The sequence below is a fragment of the Stegodyphus dumicola genome, chromosome 10 (genome assembly GCF_044657685.1).
Source record: "Stegodyphus dumicola isolate Sdum_Otavi_A_Nest chromosome 10, ASM4465768v1".
Classification (NCBI taxonomy): Eukaryota; Metazoa; Arthropoda; class Arachnida; order Araneae; family Eresidae; genus Stegodyphus; species Stegodyphus dumicola.
The window spans coordinates 44,323,224-44,343,117 of record NC_140777.1 but is presented as its reverse complement, the minus strand read 5'-3'; the positions used below and the strand labels follow the sequence as shown (position 1 = coordinate 44,343,117).

The window sequence follows — 19,894 nt, the reverse complement described above, 5'->3', positions numbered from 1 at the left end:
GAAATGGCCACTAAGACTTTGATAGACAGAAATAATTACATGCAGGATATATACAGAACAGTGACAAAATTCAAACTGAGTTTTTCATGTCTCGAAAGCGTGACTTAGGATATATATTAATTTTATATATAGCACTATTCTAACATAGGTCTTTTGACCCAAAATCGGACTTTTTCTGAAATGATATACCAATTTTTTTCCATATTTCGATTCTACGACTCAAATTATGCCAGAATGCCAAGTTTTGTAAAAATCGTACGAGTAGTTTTAAAATTTAAATATATTTTTACTGTCATCTTAAAGTAGGTGTACTTCTAAGCATACCTGCAAAAAGTTAGACTTTTTTATTCAAAATTTTCTAAAATATACACGAATTTACATATTTCCACGTTTTTGAAATTTGGGATCTTTTTTTTGAGCAATAATAACGCCAAATGTGGTTTATGGATTTTTGTTATAGTGAATTGCCACAGCTATTTTTAACCTTAAATTTCAAATAATATTTTATGGAGAATTAATTATATATGAAATTTTGTCCTTCAATGATATGTAATAAATATTTATTAATACTATATGAAAGGTTATTTTTTTTTAAATTATAGATGATATTATTCAAATTTTTAACTTTTTTTTTTTTTTTTTAATTTCTCTCTTTTTTCCTCTTTTAAAAAAAATATTTGTAAGAATAAATTTTTATCTTCGGTGTTTTATCATCTGATACTTTACTTTAACTTCATTTAAATCAAATTGTCTAAAACTGAGAACTTTTGTTTTATGTTTATTTGAATTTTATGACATTAACTGCATAATTTAATTTTAAACAAGCTGTTGCTTATGAAGCTGCTGATACTATCATATATATTTTTAAAGCATAGTAAATTTTTATAGAAACATAAGATTTAGAATAATCATTTTTATAAAAGTTAAATTATGATATAAACATACAACTCTCTAGAGACTGAATTAATGGAAGTTCAATGGTTATGCAGAAATGATCTGCAGCTACTTAATGGCTGGATAAGTCAGCAGGTTCTGTGGACAAGTAAGAATAATTATATAAACGACACTCAACATTCTGGATTCAATTAACAACGAGGGTACGATGTTTATTAAATTAATTTAAGACGTTTTTAAACATAAAATATTCACTCATTTTTTATCCTAAAATGTATTTTTATGCGTAGCGTATTTTCATTATATCCTTAAAATTCTAATTTAGAATGTAATTCTCAAGAACTGAATTCTAATCATCATTAATATAATAAGTAATTACAGTTATTAATAAATCTTTCTTATAAAGTAATTGCCAATATTTCAAAAAACTTCGTCTGAATGCAAATATTTCTAATTTTATATTAATCAAGATTGCACGATATTATTTATTTACACTTCAATTCTTAACATCAGCTCTAGTAGAAATTAAAAATCAATTATACTTAATTAAGGAATTACCATCTAAGCTTAGAAACAGCGTACCGTAACAGCAATTCAATTATTGGCACCGTATCTTTCATGTTACTCCCGATTGGCAAGCTACATGATTTTTAATGAGTATTCGGGTTTTGCTAGTACCTTAACTTGGAAATCGCACTTAAACTAGGTTAGTTGGTTATTTGAACATAGAAAGAACATGAGAGCTATTTAGTTAAGATGCTTTCATAGAGAACCTTTGCAAAGAGAACCTAGAAAACTACCAAAAACCAACCATGCAAGCCTGGGTTAGACTTCGCAACAAACAATTAGTATTTAACAATCTTCAAACGCTAAGCAACTGATGAGGCTCCAATTAAATCTCCAATTTAATATTTTATTTGTAAATATTTAAAATATTGTTGTATTCTTAGACACAAAAAGCAGAATTTAAGTTTTGTTAACTCGTTAGTCAACTACCAAGCCATAGTGCAAATGAATATTCAATTTCTTTTGCAATAATTGTATTCACTTAATATTCTTGGAATATAAGCTAAAGAAGGAAGTTCTCGGAAGATTAAAGAAGTGTTTAAATTCAGTGATATTAGGTTTGTCCTACAAGTTCAGGATCAAAACGATTCTGTAATTGCCCGAGTAGGTGACTTGTAAATGGCTGTGAATTAAGCAGATGACTTTTAATCTTACGTTATTCAGTCAGTAAACGTGTTTCAAATGTTTTGTATTGCATGGCAATGTATTGTGATACTTCTTTGGCGATATGAAGCAACTCCAATGATGGAACACAGAAAAAACTTTATTTAACACTCAAATGGCAACATAGATAACAAGAAGGAAAAAAGAATACTAACATTTAAAAATAAATTACATTCTTTGTGCGAGAGTTGCACGTGGCACTTGAGTCTGGTTTCAAATATTGCCATTCACAAATAGCTTAATGTTCATCTAATTAAATTATTTATTTGAAACTACAAGATTTTAATAATATTTAAAGCTGTTACAACCTTTCCCCCAACGGAGAGACTTTTACCGAAAGGAAAAGTCCTGTAAAAACTCGAAAGTTTCTAAGCTCGGCTTGCTCAATTGTTTACAGAGTAAAGGTAATTTCTCTTATAAATTTACAAATTTCAGGCCAAAAATTTTAAGTTTTAAATAAATACTTTTACACCACATTTAAATAAAAAGAAATGGAGATCGTTCAAATACATCAGTTGAGCATACATTAAATAATAAAATTAATTCTAAACGTGGTTACATACTCTAAGAGTTATTATATTACATAATTCTACTCAGAACATCTACGTTCTTGTGCAAAGTTCCTTTGCGATTAATGACCTTCAAATTATAAGGTTGTAAAGAGAGTGCCCGGCGCATCAATCCAGAGTTACATTTGGCATTGGATTGTAGCCAGACCAAAGGGTTATGATCAGTTTGAATCAAGAATTTTTGCTGACCATCCAGATAAAAATGTAATTTCTTGATAGCGTAGATGATAGCAGCACACTCCTTTTCAGTAGTACAATAATTCTTTTCAAATTTAGTAAATTTTTTGCTTATATACAAGACAGGATGTTCATGTTGTTCATCATCTAATTGGCATAGTACTATACCCATGCCATTGTCTGAGGCATCGGTTTGTATAATAAAACTTTTATCAAAGTCGGGAGCATACAGAATTGGTTTCCTGCATAGCAACTCTTTTAAATTTTTAAAAGCTTTGTCACATATTTCAGACCATTGTATATTTCCTTTTTTTGTTACCCCCTTCAAAGCGTCCTTGAGGGGTGAAGCAATTTCTGAAAATCTCGGTATGTACTGGCGTTAATACCCTACCAGTCCTAAGAAAGCATGTACTTCTGCTTTGGTTTTAGGTGTAGGATGCTCCTTCACAGCCAGGATCTTTACTTCATCTGAAGTTCGTTGTCCTTGTCCCACAACATGGCCTAGGTATCTCACTTGATCTTGTGCAAATTTACATTTTGATGGTTTTAGTCGTAAGTTTGCTTTCTGTATTCTCCCTAGAACAGAAGTTAGGTTTTTAAGGTGCTCTTCCCAGTTTTCTGAGTAAATGGCAATGTCATCCAGGTATGGTACAGAGAATCCTTCGCATCCAGCCAGGATTTTAGTCATAACTTTGCTAAAAAAATATGGGGCATTTTTTAATCCAAAGGGTAAACGTAGAGGCCTGAAACTTCCAAAACTAGTTACGAATGTTGCATATCTTTGGGCTCTTTATGTTAACGGAATTTGCCAGTAGCCTCTAGATAAATCTAATAGGGTAACATATTTTGCTTTTGCTACAGTTTCGATACATTCTTCAATATTAGGCAAAGGATAGTATTCAGTTTTAGTAACAGCATTGAGTTTACGATAATCAATACAAGGCCGAGGATCCTTTGATGAAGATTCTATCAAAATCATGGGAGATGTATAGTCCGATTCTCTCGGCTCCATAATTTTAAGATCGAGCATTTTCTGGATTTCCTTTTTGAGAATTTCAGTCTGTCGAGGTGACAGTCTGTATGGCTTTATTTGTATTGGTTTGTTATTTAATAGTTCAATATCGTGACAAACTAAGTTTGTTAGTCCAGGATTATTTGAAAAACAACCAGAATATTTCCATAAAATCTTTCGTAAATCTTCTATTTGTTCGGGTTTCAACCTTTCCTCGAGTTCATTCTCCTCTATGATGTCCAAGAAATTTAATATACTTGGATTGGAAGGTAAATGAGGAATTTCCATTTCTAAGTCTCCTTCCACTTCAGTTATTATATTAATCATTTCTGGTCTTTTGTAATATGGTTTAAGCACGTTAATGTGATATACTTGATTTGGCTCATTTTGTTCCTCGAAACTTACAATATAATTGGTTTCTGAAATTTTCTGCTCTATTTTTTCAGGTCCTTTCCATTTTACTTCTAGTTTACTTTGACGATTCGTTGATAAAACAAGAACTAAATCTTCTCTAGCAAATTCTCTTTTCACTGCATTTCGATCGTACCATGTTTTCCTCCATTGTTGAGCTTCTTTCATGTTTTCCACGGCAAGTTCTTGGCATTTCTTCATTCGATTAATAAGTTCGAAAACGTAACTGACAACATTATTACTTTCTTCAGTTGGTTCTAGCCACTGCTCATAAAGTAAAGTGACTGGTGTTCTTAGGTTTTTGCCATGAACTAATTCTGCTGGTGTAAAACCAGTGCTTTCGTGTGTGACTGTTCTGAGAGCAAAAAGAACTGATGGTAGATAATTCTCCCAATCAGAAGTCGCTCCTATGCAAACGACTCTTAACACCCTTTTTAGCGTTCTATGGAATTGCTTAATGGAATTACTCTGCGGATGATACACAGAGCTTCTTACATGTTTAATTCCGAAGCGCTCCAAAAATTCCTCTGTCAAAGTACTGACAAAAGAGGTCCCCTGATCTGTTTGGATCACTTTTGGGAAACCCATACGACTGAAAATCTGTAAGAAAGCATCAATCACAGATGGCGAAGAAATGTCTGTCACCATAACAGCATCTGGATATTTGGACGACGTACACAGAGCTGTAATAATATATTTTTTTCCAGTCTTTGAAATAGGTAGCGGACCAACAGCATCGACATTTATTTTAGTGAATATTTCAGAAATTACTGGTACTAATGTCATTGGAGCCTTCTTTTTGTCATTTCCTTTTCCAGCGCACTGACAAGCATCGCAGGTTCTTACAAAATCTTCAGTTTCTTTGTAACACCTCGTCCAATAAAAATATCTAGCAAGTCTGTCTTTGGTCTTTTTGACACCCAAATGACCAGAAGTTCCTTCGTGGCACATCTTTATAATTGACGGCTTGAGTTTTTCAGGTATAACTACAAGCTGTCTTTCAAAGCCCATTTTATCTGTCGTTTTTTTAACTAAAAGCTCTTTTCTTGTCAGACTATAGTTCTCATTTTTGCATGTACCTTCTTTAACTTCTTGGATGATTTTAGACAGTTCCTTATCAGTAAGCTGAAGTCGTGCAACTTCTTCTGGGTCAATTTTTACCAGTTTCATGAGAGCTTCATCTTCCGTATTTAGTTCCGGTAAATTATCTTTTTCTTCAAAAACATCTCTGGATGCTTTATTTTCTTCCTTCATCGGTTCCATGAGCTCCTCTTCAACTATTTCTCTTTTTCTTTGAGCTCTAGTAGAGACAGCATTAACCTGGTGAGGACCACTATCAGGCTCCTTTCCTTGTTTATTCAACAGTGCAAAAGTTCGATTGCCTAATAAATACCTTCCTTTGTCGAGTTCATTTCTAATAATGGCAGCCTTAGTTATTACTCGCCCAAGATCGCAATTTAGTTCGATCTCAGCCAATGGTAAACAGGTTGGATTCAAGTCTAATGGCTGTTGCACCCACACATTTTCACCTGTCAGCATTTCTGGCGTGATGTATTTGCGACAAACTATATCAATACTAGCACCTGAATCCCTTAATATAGGAATTTTATGACCATTTACATAACCCATACTAGTATAAGGTAATAGAAATTTATCCTCTGGTTTTGCACTAATTCTGTTAAAATTAGCAGGAGATTCAGTACTATTCTTAAGTTTTGGACATTGGGGCCTTAAATGTTGATAGGACCCACACTGATAGTTTTGTGGCGTCTTTCGTTTTTCATATTTATCATCTGGACGTGGACTTCTAGGTCTATGAAACCAGCTTTGCGTATTAAATCCTAATGACATTTTTTTTTTTTTTTCGGTTTTATTTTTATTATCTGAACTCAATTTATTCTGAGTTAGTGCATTGTATCTTTCCTTCTGCCTATCCACTACAGGCTTTTTTTGAAAGTTTCTGCAAACGTTTTCACAGACATCAAGTTTTTCAGCTAATTTTTTAGATGAAATCATCTCTACCCACTCATCAAGAAAATGATCTCGAATTTCAGGAGGAACTCGACGCTTAAGTTGGTCAATCACCATCAAATCTAGCAATTGATCAAAAGTCTTAACTCCTAGACCAGTCACCCATTCTTTGCAATAATTTTCTATTTCATAATTGAAATCCACCCATGTGGATTTGGTACTCTTTTGATGTTTCATAAATTTCTGCCTAAACTTTTCCGGGCTTAGTTTAAACCGTCTTAACAATAAAATCTTCACATGCTCATAGTCTTTAGCTTTATTGCACGGTTCTCTAGCTATTAACTGCGTTACTTTATAAGGAAGTAGTCCTAGTAAATGAGATACAAATTCTTCTTTATCAATTTTAGCCTATTCTGCTTGCCTTTCAAACAATAGCAAATATAGACTAATATCTCCTTTCTTGTCATCAAATTTCTGCATAAGGTGACGCAGCTCCGTTTTTGGCCGGATCTGTCCGGTATTTTGAGACTTTGTCTCTGCTTCAAGTCTTAATCTCTCTAATTTATACTGTTCTTTCCTTCTCCGCTTTTCCGCTTCTTCCTGTCTTCTACGTTCTTCTTGTTCCTCCCTCTCTTTCCGTTCTTCTCTTTCCTCCCTCTCTTTCCGTTCTTCCCTTTCCTCCCTCACTTTCTGTTCTTCTATTATTGTGTCTAAGACTCCTTTGACGAATACTTTATCATAATCTCTACTTTCAACAATTTTCTGTTTTAAATCGACTATTTTCAAATCTGCAGTCACATGAACTCCCAGTTCAGCCGCAAGATTTTGAAAATCTTCCTTACGAGCTCTTCCTAAGTAAGACATTGTTTTACGTTTAAAATTAATGAACACTGTGTTCTTTATATTTCCTCAAAATAGCTCAATTCAATTACTTTAACTAATTAATGCAGTCAGGAATCACAAAATTAAATGCACTTTGTTAAGTACGTATACCTCAAAAATAAAATATTTAAATTATATGCATTCTCTCTACCACATTAATTGTGATTAAAATAAGAATAATAACATAGAGCAATATAGTATATATCTACGGTTTGGAGAACTAAAATGAATATTAAATATAATATCAAATACGGTAATAAAATAAGACAATTTATTATTAACAGGAAGTAATAATCTGGTATCACTAATATTATATTCAGTGATGAACTAATAAAATAAAGCAATTCTATATGAACAGAAAGTAATAATGTTCAGTGATGAACTAATAAAATAAAAATACGCACGATTATTCGATCTCGGTCGGTGCCTCCAAAATAATTATGACTGTGATACGTCTTTGGCGATATGAAGCAACTCCAATGATGGAACACAGAAAAAACTTTATTTAACACTCAAATGGCGACATACAAAACAACAAGGAAAAAAGAATACTAACATTTAAAAATAAATTACATTCTTCGTGCGAGAGTCGCACATGGCACTCGAGTCTGGTTTCAAATATTGCCATTCACAAATACCTTAATGTTCATCTAATTAAATTATTTATTTGAAACTACAAGATTTTAATAATATTTAAAGCTGTTACAGTATCTTTTCATTATTCAATAACCAATCGAAGAACCACTTGTGTTCCGAAAATAAGTATGTGTACTCAATCGTCCCGCATGTTCTTCAAATTTGTCTTGTGATTTTTTTTCCCTCATAAACTAAAGCTTCCTCTCAAAGGAAAGTTTTTTGACATTGAAGAGACAAAAGGAGTACGACATCTACTTTTAGAGGCATGTCAAAAACAAATCTCTACAAGCCTTCTCTTCCATTACATGTTGTGCATTCAGACAAAAAGTTGCATCAGTGTAAATTCTATAATCTATTTTTATTACACTCTGATTACTTTATTAACATACAGTGAATATATACTAAACTTTTTACTTCAGCTTCAGTAATTTGGAATTTTTGATGGAATTGTTGTCGGAACTAGGACTTAGAAGATAAGTCAAATTGAATATTTCGATAATCCAGTAAATTCAAGGTCGAAGTTTCAATATTTTATTTTCACAGGGAGGCGAATTTTTTTCAGTTTTGGTTCATTGCCCAAACTGAAAAAAGTGTATTTGCTTTGATTCGTTATTTTTTCCATAAAAGCGAAAATCTTACGCATGGTATACATATAACGCATAGCTTCAAATTAAAATTTAATAATATACAGGGTGGTTATTAATTAAAGTTCCACTTTGAAACGGTCATAAAATGAAAACTACTGGATCAAATATTATCAAACTTGGTAACCGTGTAAAGGAGGTCATGAGAATTTATTTTCCGTGAGAAAAAGACAGTTCGAAACGTCAACTCAAGGGGGTATATGGCGCTGTATGCAATATTGTTAAACAAAATATGGATCGGAATCTAACTTAACCTTTTATTACACAGGTTTAATATGTTGTATACCCTTAAGATTTGAAGTAAGCAAATTACCATTTAAAGGCATTAAATTCGATAAAAGTCGAGTGCACCATCCGTGTACGGGAGAAATTCTTCCGTGAAAATTAGCAATTAGAAAATGTGAGATTGCAAATCACTCGCACAAGTGCATACAATCTGAGAATCGTTTTCTTACAAATCACTAATTTCTAATTTTTGAAGCCTGAATTCGGCCCTAAAACATGACGATACTGATTCAAAATGTTTTTAAATGATTTGGGCCAAAAAACTCCCTCATGTTATCTACCTAGTTCCATTGCATTCTCCTACTGCATTCATTTGCATAGCAGTCATTCCACACCGTTTGGTGTGGGATGACAGCTAGTTTCATAACTGAACCATTTTTCTCTGAAGAGCAGTCGACAGCTGGACCACTGTGATTGCAGCTCGCTTAGAGTCAATGTTAAAATGTTTCGTGATACATGAACTGCATTAACATGGCATTTTAGATACTACGATTTTTATGCAGGGCTGGGCCCCACCTCACATGTGTCGCACAGTTACTTAGGCAACATTTCACGAATGAACGTCTTATAGGCCAACACTTCCCCACTTTCCACCAGACCTCAACCTCTGTGACTTTGACTATGGGGTTATCTCAAAAGCTCTGTTTATGGTGATAATCTAAACAATTTGGCAGAAATAAAAAATGTAATAAACCGACATGTCCGTAAGATTCCTCCTGATATGTGTAGAGCTGCTGTTGAGAATGCAGTAACAGGATTTAACTTGCTTTCGGAAAATGCTGGATGCTACATTCAACATGCTTTGTAACATGTTTCAGAAACGATTAAACACATTTTAAACTGATGTTTTCATGTCTTATTTCATTTAACAATATCGAATAAAGTGCCATTTTTCCCCTTGTGGTGAGTTTTTGAACTCATTTCTTTTTTTTTTTTTTCAAGCGGAAAAGAAATTCCCATAACCTCCTTTACACGATTCCCAAGTTTGATAACATTTGGTCTGGTAGTTTACTTTTTATGACCATTTCAAAGTGGAACTTTTATTATAACCACCATGTAAATTAAACCTTAAAAGTTTGACAGTTTGGTTCAAGTCCCAGCTTTAAAAAATAACATATATATACATATAAATTTTTATATTAATCCTCTCAGAAAGAATGTTTTAAGAAGCTAATTTTCTCTCGCATTATAGATTGTATAAAAAAAACATGATCCTTAATATGATTTAGATTGCTTCAGCCGATATAAGAATCGGGTCAATCGGTGGTACAGAATAAACACTGTTGGACTGTTTTATTTCTTTGTTATTTAGCAAAAATTCTTTTAATTAAAATATTTATCCTTTGGACTTTGCTCTATACTTTGTTTATAGCTAAAATGTCTAGAAAATGAAAAGCTGTCTTTAACTGAAATGCAGTTGATGCAATTGATATTTTAAGAAAATTGTCAAGAAAGCAAAATTTATGGAAGTCTAGCAATCGAATAATCTTAATTTTTCTTGTGTGAGCACTGAAAATAACTGTAGAAGGAAAGAAGAAAATTAGGGAGAAAAGTAAGCAAAAATTTGAAGTGTAATTTGGCTGTCAGACATACCAAGATGTTTGAAAAAGCTTAACGCTTTTGAATATACCTTCAGGGTACTTTAAAGAATTAAGGTGTTCAAACAGAAAACACTTGGACGTGTACACCGGCAAATACCATCAATTCAGCCTTGTGGTAACAGAAAAGACAAAAGACTGGTAGTTCGGTCCGAGGTTCGAATCCCGTGAATGGGCTGGCTGCATGGGCGCTTTTCCACGTGTGTAACGTGTATACGAACCAGTTTCCCTTAGAAAGTCCTTCACGATGGCATCCCTCCCCTTAGGCAGATAGCCCTAGTGTGCTTTGCCATAATTAAATAAACCAAAACCTCTTGATGAAACCAGCCTTTTCTTTCATCTCATACCTTCAAAATGCTAACCTCTAAAGACTGATAAAGGCTCTGACTTAAATACTGATGAAATGGGTTGAATTGGATTATTAAGTTAGGGCAAAGCAGGGCTATCTGCCTAGAAGGAAGGATGCTTTCGGGAAGAACTTTCTAAGGGAAACCAGCCAGCATACACATCACACATGAGAAAATCCATGAAAACGCCCATGCAACCAGCTTGTTTACTGGAATTCGAACCCGGAGTGAACTACCAGTGTTCAGCGACTTTACCGCTCGGCCGTTTGTGGGCCTTTATGAAATGGAAGGCGATAACTTTATTTAAAATGATTGTCAGAAATACCAAGATGTTTCGAAAAGTTGGATGCTTTTTAATATACTTGCAGAATGCCTGAAGAAAAACTGTTTAAAGTAGTGTATGCAAGTCATCCTAAGTTAAAATGTCAGTTAAACACCTATCTTATTTATATATCTTTTCTGAACGGAACACTAAAAAGCGTGTTAACTGTGCTTTAATGTATTTTCTCTTTTAATATATGCAGTTTTTAAATGCTTTGTAGTCTGGGTCACAAAGTATTCTTCTGAAAGAAACGCAATTCAAATAAATAAAATCAAATTCAGGAAAATTTATATTAATAAATATATTTAAAAAGATCAGTTCGAATGAATAAATAGAAAATTTTAAAATAATTATCTGAAGAGACAACGCAACACTAACAATTAAAAAAATAAATAAATGATGCACCTTTGATTTAAACTAAGCAGTTCAAATGAGTTAATAGAAATTTTTAAAACAGTTTTTCGAAAGAAACTATACAACGTATATTCTTGCAATATTCATTGCAATAAAATTATTGCAATGAATTTAGAGTGCATTTTTTGGCTTTAGCCAAAATTTCTTTGGAAAATTTCCTGTCATAACAATTAGTTTTCTCATAACTTTTAGCGATTAAAATGTTTTCTAGAGTTTTTGGTGAAATTGAAGAATGAAACATAGTTTTGTTTTTCTTCACAACACTGAAGACTCTCTCGCACTCAGCATTACTGTGTGGAATTACGAGAATAGCACATAAAACTCTTGCTAGTCTTGGTGTTCCATCAGCTCTTTTTATTAAGGTACCAACGAGGACATCAAGTCTATCTTCTCCAGAACTGTGCAGCAGAAAATTGGTTCTGTAGTTCATCTAAAGCATCATTATGGCATTCATTTTCTTTAATTGTTAACAAAAATGGAAATTTATCAATAAAAAACGAATCTTTTCAAAAGATGAATTTTCCAATCGCTGTCATGTTGCCATTGATTGACACCGAAAATGCTGAATTCTGGACGGTTATTCTACGCTACGAGAGTCGACAGCAAGTTGTGGGCCGCCAGATGTCGCTGCTAGTAAAAAACAGGTCTGCCCGACATCCTATATTCTCTGAGTACGAAAGTTGTCGAAAGCACGTGAAAAAGTGTTGCAGCGTCGTCAATCAGGGTTGTGCAGTTGACGTACTAAATAGACAATGGCTCTGTATGTGTTTTAGCTGCTGATTTTTTCATATTTAAACAAAGAATACGGTCGTAGATCTCTGAATCGGTGGTGAATTTATAGAAAATATATTGATGCTTTTGCTCTGCCAAAAGATGTTTTCATTGCGTATTTCAGATTGCCAAAATTTATAGTTATTTTAATTTGCAACGAACTGAGAGAGTATTTGAAGCCACATTCAGAAAACAAGAACGCAATTTCTACTGAAAGAAAGGTTATACTATTCCTGAAATTATAGATATAAATTGTAATTGTAAGCTTTAAAAATGTAGAAGATAAAAAGTTTATCAAGCACATAAACCTTCTTCATTTAATACAAATATAGACATCCGATAAGCTTCTACTCGATTTATGTACAGCAAGAATTACGTTTACTTTAAAATCTAACAGTTGAATACCTTACGAATAATACTGTGAAAACAAAAAGGAATGTCGTTCATTATAACGCGAAATTCACACTACTGCAAAATAAAAATTTTAAAAAAAAAGTATAAAACTATGAAATAGCTTTATAATATCTTTTTCAGTAGCTGTACTACTACTAGTGTGATACTTTTAAAAATAAGTTTTAGCCCAGAGGGGCTATTAATTTGCCATTTTGTGGCGTTTCACTTTTCAAATCTTTGCCACCAAGTATTATCGCACTATTATATTTAAAGAAATTAAATAATGAGGAATCTGCAGAATGTATGAATGTTTCTCGCACTGTGATAAAACAACGGTACCTAGAGCCATGAAATTCTGAATAACGTAATCCTCCATCCTAATATAGGCATCTGGAGGCCCAAATTTGGAACTGAGAATTTGTTTTAATATCTATTTCATATTTTGTAAAGCATTTATGAGTTTTTGATTAAGAAACCCAACAATTTCAAAGCGAGCAATGGCAACATTATACGGAAAAAAAACATTTTCATCTCTAGCGCGGGAGACTATTTATCGGAAATTCTAAAGATATGCTTTTTTTAAATTATATGATATTGCTGTTGAATTGAATTTTATGGTTTTAAGTGTGAAAAACATGATATTTAATAAATAAAGATAACACGCAAAACGTTATAAAAATGGCCCTTTGGAAGTAATATAAAATCTGAAAGCCTTCAGATTTATTTATTTATTTATTATTATTTTTGTGTGTGTGTGTTTGTGTTTAATTTTATTACGTTTTAAAACTGGTTTCTAAGTGAGGACTTTCTAAGGAAAACTGGCTCGTATACAAGTTACACATGTGGAAAGCCACGAAAACGCCAGCCAGCTCGTTCCCGAGATTCAAACCCCGGACCAAACTACCTGCGTTCAGCGACTCTACCGCTCGGCGGCTGGTGGGCTTGTTAGTAGAATTATACTGCATTATTACTGTATTATTCTATAAAGTAACAATGCTATAAAACTGAGGGTTTGTTCATGGAATAGTACTTTTGTAACCTATTATAGTATTAAAAAATCATTGTTTCTTTGCAAATTAAAAAAAAATACTGTTCATAGCATTCACATTTTTATATTGTAAAAGAGATATTGATTATTATTAGTTTTCTATTTAAAATGTGTCGAAACGCTGGTTTGACAAGGACTTCAACTGCAGGAGACCTACACTGATTATTTTTACTTTAGTACTTACACTGTGAAAATATTACTATCTTTTAATTATTTTCACAGAATAAAATCTTTCGAGAAGGAAGAATATGTAAACTGAGCAGTTCTTATATATATATAAAATTCAAATAACAGCAATGTAATATTAAAAAAAGGTATTAGTTATTGTGTGACAAAAATTGCAAAACGAATTAATCACACATACAGGATAGATTAGTTTAATTTTGGTTATATATTTTATATTGAAAAAATATTTTCTTTCATGTTAATTATAGAATAAATTATTTAAAATAAAACACTTTGATAGTTGAATGCAGCAGCAATCAGCCATACTGTAATAGCAAATGAATTTTATTTCTTTTCCTGAAAGAAATAATTTTCATAGAAAAAGAAAAGGTACTTTTCCGTTTTGCCGGCGCAAGCGATAAAGTCGCCAATAATGGTACAACCGATGCCAAACGGAATATTCTCGCTGGTAACCTTTTACGCCTCATTTTCAAAACAAGTCGCAGCTTTTTCCTATCAGATTGATTTTTTCTTTCAATACTGGCACATAATTTTATAGAATTTTTATCAGCTAGTTCAGTTTTATGTCTAAGGCCATTTTCGGTAATTAAATCAATTAGGATGCAATCATAGCGCTTACCCGAAGCCGAAACTATAGAAAAGGTAAAGTCAAGGGTTAAATACATTAATTCAATGAGAATGCATCAGCGAAGTAAAGCACTGCAGTTTTACATAATTTCTGAGTAAGCTATTCGTACGAATTGAAATATTTCTTGCATTTAAATTTGTGTTCCAAATTAAGATTTAACTTGAAATTAATGTAGAATGTAGGTAATTACTGAGAGCATTAGATTTTTGTACAGTTGTTTACGTGAGATGAGATCGCTTGGGGTCACGTGATATGAACCGGCGAATCAGGATGTTGAACCATGAAAACATAGTAAATTCTTAAATTAATGTCTTTTTATAATTTTATTGTCTTTATTTATTGGCTTTTTATAAAATTTTAAGCGATATTAAAATGTTTATGTCTTCAAAAAAAGAATTCTTAGAACTAACATTTTTTTAATATTTTTTATGTGTATACTGTATGTTGGCCCCAATAAAGTCTGCTTGGCGAGATTTGCGCCGGCGAAACGGAAAAGTACCAAAGAAAATAAAAAAAAAGGGAAGAAATATTAAGAAAAAAATATTTTCTTTCTAATTTCTTATTTAAAGAAATATTTTTCCAATAGTAACTGTAAAATAAATTGTGGGAAAATAGTTTTATTGTAAGCATGGGGGGGGGAAACTTAGTTTGCTATTAGATTGTAATGCAAATTAATCATATTATAAATTTAAATGATTAAAATTGTTTATTTCTAAAAGGATTTGAAGTAAGCTTAATTCATTTACTTTTATCTATTTACCATTGCTTTCGTGGTATCCCATATCACTCTTTATTTCTTAGTTCTAAATTCCTGCGTTAAGTTTCCCCTTACGAAACGGAATTTTCCTTCATATAACACAGCAGCATACTCTGCTGCGTGTTGGTCATAATACTGTTTTGTGCAATTTTTTTCGAACTACAAATGCAGCATGTGAGTTAGTGAAATAATAGGAGAATATTCCTAGAACTTCAGCCAGCGCTAAATTTCGTCACTCGTCTGTAGTGCGATTGGTCTAAAGCTCCTTGAAGCCTTGTCCCCTTTCAGTAAAGTTAAATGAACTCACCCGCCCACCAACTGAGGACCACAGAATGGCTTTCTCCGAAAAGTTGTGATGGCTGTCCATACCGGTTTTTTTTAGTCATTATTGTTCGCTTAAGTTGTAGACAGATCCAGTGATCATAGAATAGGCATCCTGGAGTGCAGCTATCGTTTTACTTTGTGCATCGCAAGCAATTTCGTTCACAATAGAAGATGTTTTCGTACAAGCACAAGCATATTTCTGAGCAATCTTGGAGTCGGAAAACATCCGTTTGAAAAGTTGACCGGCATGATCGGCAGCGCTTAGCGGCACGCTGTGTTCAATGAGGAATGCAGTAAACAAACACTCTGCCAAAATGACATCGGCATCCGAATTCGTAGCTGAATTTGAAAAAAAATCATCCACTTCCTTTGACGTTGTTGAAGACGAAGCATTAACTTCATGCTTTTTAGACTTAACATGCTTCACAATGTCGCTTCTTCCACATTGACTTATTATGAAGTCACACACGCACACGTTGCAAAATGCATAGTTATTTCCTTTGAAGGATTCTTTAATTGTTGGAAATTCGGCTTTGTAGGCAGGCCGAAAATATTGAGAATACGGTTTTTTTGAACTCATTTCATAACAACGACGTGGGAAAAACAAGTTCAGCGAATTGGATTGGCTGGTTAAGCGGCGAGTTGGGAGAAACCGCAGGTTACTGGATTCGAAGTAGTCGGTAGTTGGCGGTAAAACATGATGCAATTGCCGAAAATCGCTGAATTGGCGAAAAATTCTAAAATTTCGACAAAAATCACTAAAAACACTTGAAAAAGGAAAAAAATCGTAAAAAATGGATTACGATCGTAAAATCGTAATGACAAATGCATTTTCGTAAAAATTACGAAAAATTCGTAAAAGTTGGCAGGTATATGAGATTCAAAAAAGAAAAAAAATTGCCTAAAATTAATAACAATTATAATTAAAAATATAATATAAAAAGAAGGAACGAGTGAGTCTTTTCTTCCTCTCACGCACTATGTAAAAACGGAAATGAAAATAGGTCGCCACATATTAAGAAGTTCGCCAAGTGAACCAATTTTGGCACAAACTGAGTAAAAAGTGCTAACATAAATTGTTGAATTTCTCCGTAAATTTCGCACCAAATTTTACAAAATTTAATATTTAGGCATAATTTGAGTCGTAGAATCGAAATATGTAAAGCATTAGTATGTGAATTCAGAAAACGTCCGATTTTGTGTCAAAATACCTATGTTAGAATAGTGCTACATATAAATCCAATATATATGCTAAGTCGCGCTTTCCAGACGTGAAGAACACAATTTGAATTTCGTGAATTGGCCCAGTAGAACGGGAGATAGAGAACTGTCCAATTTTTTTTTTAGCAGTGTACCTATTAACATGTATAATATGAAATAAATAACTTTTTCTGATTTGAAACACCACCTTGATTTGAACACCACCACTCATGTTTTCTTCTTAAAAAAAAAAAAAAAAAAAAAAAAAAAAACCACCTATCTGCACAATGGTGGCTGCGATAATATCAAAGTACCCAATTTTACATAACAAGTAATAAAAGGGTAAGATGCCTTTGCCAATTTTATTAAGTTGATCAAAAAAAAAAAAAAAAAAAAAAAAAGGAAGTAAAAAAGCAAGTTTATAAAGTTTATCAAAATAAAGACTTTTATAAATTTATTTTACTATACATCTGAGAATGCATTTCTGTTATTCATGATATAAATTTCTAATTGATGAATTTTGTAAAGAGAAATATTTAATCTATTGTTCTCATTAAAATATAATATTTTTTTCCTTTTATTTCACCGATTATTTTAAAAATATTTAAATAAAAACTTATTTTATTTTTTCAATATATACGGTACAAAGTCTTTAATCCGGACTCGTCGGGACTTCGGCGGTTCCAGATTAGGGGTTCTTCCGGATTATAGATCGTCAATTTAAATCTGGTAAGATGGCATGCAGAAATTATAAAATTAAAAATATGAAACTGTAATTTATGATATAAAGAGCAATTATGATCAAAAGGATATAAAATTTAGAGAAAAAAAAAAAAGCTGAATATTTATTTGCTTACTTTATTAAACATTTCTTTCAATGTAAGTTGTTTAAGTTGCTTCGTTTTATGTGCTAATACTTTCTCTTTAATTCTATAAACAGACATAATTTCTTGTTCAGTTACAAAATTCCACTGTTCAAGTCCTATAATTGCTGTGTCGAGAATACCGACTAATTTGTCAATCGAAATTTTTTCGTTTTCACTAACCTTTCTGTCACTTTCTTCATGCCTTTATCCATTTTTTGCAGCAATTCCAATTTTAGTTTGATGGACATTGAAACATGCTTTCCCTTTGTAGATCCTTTGGCAGCTCGAGAATCGGAAACTCTTTTTGACATAATTGAAAGTTCAAGCTTACTTTTTATAAAATTGCTCTAACAGTCTGCAAAAAATAATAAGCCGGATCTAATTAGAAGATTAAGGAACAACGCAATCTGCAACACTAACTGAAATAGATAATTAGATAATGTGCATGCGTAAATGTATTATGCGCATGCGTAAACACTACGCATGCGCAGAAAGTCTGTAGCTTTGAGGTCCAGATTATAGATCATTCCGGATTATGGACGTCCGAATTACAGACTTTGTACTGTATATTATTTTTTTTGCCTTCCTTTTAATCTAAACAACAGGTTACCAATCAAGTTATTCAATTTAAAAATCATTTTCCAACAACAAATAACAACTTTTTTAATTTTAGTAATTCTGTTATTATTTACAACCTTAAATAAAATATATTATTTCTAATTTTACATTCATATTTATAAGCCCATCAGTGGCTCAGCAGTAAAGTCACTAAACATTGGTAGTTTGACCTGGGTTCAGATTTCAGTGTAGAGGCTAGTTGCATGTTTTCACCATGTGTAAAGCCCCGTTTCCATTAGTACGTTGTGATCACATTGCATCATTGGGAGAAATATATATATGTAGACGAATGACCATTTACACTATTGCGTTGGATTTACGCGTAAAGAAGTTCAGTGGTCGATTGCATTAATTGCCACCAGATGTCTCTGTATTTAACTCATGGGATTTAGACTCTTAAAATTCTCTCTGCTTATGAACTATGAAAAAAAAGCACATTAGCAATTTTTAGATAAGCAAGGCTATAATGCATATTATGAACATCTCTAATTGCATAGAGGAAGTAATTTTTGAAAATTTCTTTGTTTTTTTAGAAGCCTTAAATATTAATGAAATAATATATAATGAAAACTAAAATGTAATGTTATTGCAAAACAAATAAAAAAGTTTAAAACATTTAAAAATAGCTGGTACTTTAAAAATACAGAGCAACTGTAAAGAAAGTTTTGCTATGCTTGTATACTGCTGACTGCCATGCGAGATTGTAAATTTTAAAAATAGGTTCAAATTCGGGGAGATATCAGATAATATATAAAATTTCAGTATCAATTTCTTCAGTGTTGTAGCTGGGTAATTTATTAGAAATCTTGTTTATTTTAAAATACACTACATGCAGTTATATTTTATGCATAATTCATAAAATATTATTTTTAATTTATAAATTTTAAACTTATACCTCTTTTCATAGAAGTTATAAAAATAAGCTTTTCTCTCTGTCAAGTCAATGTTAAAAAAAGCTGCAGATGACAAAAAGGATCCATATTTAGTATTATTGGAATATCATAACTCTCCTATTTCAGATGAAATTAAATCACCTACAGAATTGATGTTTGGAAGAAAAGTAAATGGATTGATGCATACAAAAGAGAATTTCATCCAAACTAAACAGTATGAAGATCATAAACAACATTTACAGAAGAACTAAAAAAGCTATTATGATAGGAGATCATGTCTACATAAAAAAGAAAGGTAAAAAACAAAATGAAAGTAGGAAAATTATAGAAGATGCAAAAAGACCACGTTCATACAGGATTTTAAGAACAGATGGAAGAATTTTAGAAAGAAACTGAAGAGGCATTTTTAAAGGAAAAAATCAGAAAGAGTTTGCAATGCAAAACAACTATGAAAATGAAAGTTATAAGGATGAACCTGAGATACCTGAGAATAGCAGCAGCACTTCAAATTAGATGTGCCTGTAAGTCCTTCAAATCCTAACAGAAGTGATGTGCCACCAATTCCTGAATGAGGTATTGTATCATCAGATTTTGAAAATGGACATAACTACGTTACTCGATATAGTAGGACTGTTAAAAAACCTCATTATTTAAAAGAAAATGTATAATTTTTCATTATTTCTGTTAAAAAAGGAAGATGTTATATATGTAACTGTATCTATTGTTTTTATAAATCACAAGTGTAATATAGAATATTAGAGTAGCAATGCTGAATAAACGATGTTTTTGTACATCCCATAATCATCATTGAGCACTTA

The 19,894-nt window shown here is 32.2% G+C and overlaps 1 protein-coding gene across 1 annotated transcript in view; it reads right to left on the bottom strand.

The window, feature by feature from the left end:
- The window catches only part of TyrRS-m (Tyrosine--tRNA ligase, mitochondrial), a 107,790-nt gene that overhangs the window by 87,279 nt on the left and 617 nt on the right, over positions 1-19,894 (bottom strand). The gene's annotated exons all lie outside the window — the stretch shown is intronic.